The sequence below is a fragment of the Nematolebias whitei genome, chromosome 3, assembly GCF_014905685.2.
Source record: "Nematolebias whitei isolate Nwh7 chromosome 3, NemWhi1, whole genome shotgun sequence".
Lineage (NCBI taxonomy): Eukaryota > Metazoa > Chordata > Actinopteri > Cyprinodontiformes > Rivulidae > Nematolebias > Nematolebias whitei.
In genome coordinates this window covers 1,741,993-1,745,399 of record NC_056500.1, presented here as the reverse complement: position 1 = coordinate 1,745,399, position 3,407 = coordinate 1,741,993, and the positions used below count along the sequence as shown (strand labels likewise).

General features: G+C 44.3%; 1 protein-coding gene across 1 annotated transcript in view; it reads left to right on the top strand.

Moving 5' to 3' along the window:
- Positions 1 to 3,407, top strand: part of LOC119430358 (microtubule-associated serine/threonine-protein kinase 2) — a 106,042-nt gene that overhangs the window by 27,578 nt on the left and 75,057 nt on the right. The gene's annotated exons all lie outside the window — the stretch shown is intronic.

The window sequence follows — 3,407 nt, the reverse complement described above, 5'->3', positions numbered from 1 at the left end:
CACTGAGCTAACGTCGCTGTGAGCTAACGTCGCTGTGATCTAACGTCGCTGTGATCTAACGTCACTGTGATCTAACGTCACTGTGAGCTAACGTCACTGTGAGCTAACGTCACTGAGCTAACGTCGCTGTGAGCTAACGTCGCTGTGAGCTAACGTCGCTGTGATCTAACGTCGCTGTGAGCTAACGTCGCTGAGCTAACGTCGCTGTGAGCTAACGTCGCTGTGAGTTAACGTCGCTGTGAGCTAACGTCGCTGTGAGCTAACATCGCTGTGAGCTAACATCACTGTGAGCTAACGTCACTGTGAGCTAACGTCACTGAGCTAACGTCCCGCTAAATCTGCTTGGCTAAACCCATTTAAGCACAACTAACAAACAAAAAGACAAGTACTGTACACCACAATAAACTTTGGCAACTGTACTTTAATATTAACTCACAAAAGCCGAACAGACCAAACCAACACATTCATTGAACTGGGAGTTATAAAGAAAATACACATGAATGACACAATAACTACTGTTACTGACGTTGTCCTGTAAGCTGTAAAAAAGGCAAAGAGAATAAATGCAGTGACTTCTGAGGTTATTTCTGCAACGCAGGGATCACAAAACATGTGGCAGTTTCTGGACCTCATGCTGGTCCTTCTCACAGCTCTACTTCAGCAGCTCAGATCTTTTGCCCCTGACAGTTACACCCCCCCTACTGGAAACCTTAAAGGAAGACACACCAAGAGCTCAAGGTGAATATCCCTCCTTACGACTACAGCAGGTGTGACAGTGTGAAAAATATGGTCTTTATTAAATATATAGTGGAAATTAATTCTGTGATATTGAGCTCCACTGAATGGAAACTTGTGGGGTTTGTGCCTTCAAACGTTTGAGAAGCATTGTGATGTTACTCCAGCACTTTTTTCTCTAGCATGAACTGAAGGAGAGCATTCACACCTGGCAGTTAAATGCAGGTGTGAATGCCGTCCCAGAATGTATTTCCTTTATTTAATGTCAGTAACTCGCTCTACACAGATGCACACCCAGCCATGTCACACAGCGGGCACGCTGTGAGACAGCAGGTCTGCTGCTGAAGCTTCTGTTAAAATGAGGACAGTGAGGGGCACAGCTACCTAGAAGTTAGCTTCGCTAACGATAAACCTCTAAACAGGTCAAAAAAAACTTAGCGAAAGTGAAGGCTAAGCTGCTAGTCGCTCAGATGACTGTCACTCAGACTGCATCACATGCCTTCGTCTCCGTCCAGGTGAAGCTGCGTCGACCAATCATGCTTTATCACGTGTACACGTCGTCAGCCAATAGAGTGGCTAACAGACTCTTCAAGACACGCCCACAACAAACAGGACACGCCCACAACAAACAGGAACAACCTTGTGAATTTTGTTAACGGACTTAAAAACCCAAACAGACCACCCAGCACCAGACTCACCTCAACATTTGAAGAGGAGCTCCTCAGCACATAAGGACCATAACAACGAGGACCTTTGGGAGGATTAATCCTCACAAAGCAACCGGCCCAGACAACCTCCCGGGGAAGGTGCTGAAAGAATGTGCTGATCAGCTCGGCGAGGTGCTGGCAGACATCTTTAACTCCTCACTCACCCTGGCAACAGTTCCCACCTGCCTGAAGACCACCACCATCATCCCAGTTTGATGTGGTCATGACCCACATCAAATCAACCATCAACATCAACAAGGACCCTCACCAGCACACATACCTCAAGAAGCGATCAACAGAGGACACCATCTCCTCTGTGGTCCACACTGCTCTCACCCACCTGGAGCAGAAGGACTCCTACGTCCGTATGCTCTTTGTGGACTTCACGTCTGTCTTCAACACCATGATCCCCCAAACCCTGATGGACAAACTACTCACACTAGGACTAAGCTCCTCCATTTGCAACTGGGTCCTAGACTTAACAAACAGACCACAGTCTGTAAGAATCCACAACTTCTCCTCCTCCATCATAACCCTCAGCGCTGGCGCTCCTCAGGGCTGTGTGTTGAGTCCCTCATGTTCACTCTGATCACATATGTGCACCTACCCAGGATTATCACTGTAAGGAGAAAAAAAAATCACTGTAATGCCGCTTTAATTGGTGATATGTGGCTTATCTGTGCTGCTGATTATCTCATGCTGCTGATTATCTCATGTTGCTGTTTTCATTCATACCCATCTACTCACTACACACTCATTCGGGCTGCTGTTGTTTTTCCGTATTGTTTTACATTATTAGTGTTTAGCGTATATATAGCATAAAGTTGTTAAGATGAAGTCAGATGCTGGCTGCTGTACTGTCTTAGTGCTCCTGGATCTTTCTGCTGCGTTTGATACAGTTGATCACAATATTCTATTGAGTCGACTAAATAAATGGTTAGGTGTTAAGAGATATCGCTCTGAAGTGGTTCAAATCTTACCTTCATGACAGAACTTTTTCTGTAATTTCTGGCAATAATTCGTCCAGTTCAGCTTCTCTCACCTGTGGTGTCCCCCAAGGGTCTATTCTTGGGCCACTATTATTTTCCATTTACATGCTACCACTTGGTCAGGCTATTCATAAATTCAATGTCGCTTTTCATTTTTATGCAGACGATTCCCAGATTTATTTGGCTATTAATCCATCAGGCCTCTCTACACTCCATGAACTGACCCTCTGCCTTGCAGACATCAAAACCTAGATGTCTGATAATTTTCTTTCACACAACAACGATAAAACTGAGGTGATGGTGTTTGGACCCAAGGGATTTAGTAGTTCAGTCCCTTTTTGTTCTTGGTTTATCTGCACTCATGAAGCCAGAAATTTGGGTGTGACGTTTGGTTCTAATTTTAGTTTTTCTAAACATTTTAAGAACATCACATTTAAGAACATTTAAGAACGTCTTCAGGTCGAGGGTGAGGTCCTGCCTTAAGTAGAGGAAATCACATATCTCAGGGTTTTGTTCACGAGTGAGGGAAGAATGGAGCGTGAGATTGACAGAGGAATTGGTGCAGAAACTGCAGTATTGCGGACTTTGTACCGGTCCGTTGTGGTGAAGAGAGAGTTGAGCTGTAAGACAAGGCTCTGTGTTTACCGGTCGGTCTACGTTCCTACGCTCACCTATGGTCACGAACTCTGGGTAGAGACTGAAAGAATGAGATCATGGATACAGGAGGTTGAAATGAGTTTCCTAATGATAAATAAAATAATAATATGAAACATAAATAGAAGAAATGACATAAAACTAATCAAAAACAGCTAGATTATAAGGCAGAGTAGAAAACTAAAAACAGGAACATGTCTGCATTAGTCCTTTCCAGGAGTCCAACAGATGTTTTGAAGTTACTTAGAGAGGTCAAAGGTCGAGAGCTTCAGATCTTTTTACAAGATATTCCAGGAAACAGGAGCGGAGTAGGAGAAGGTCC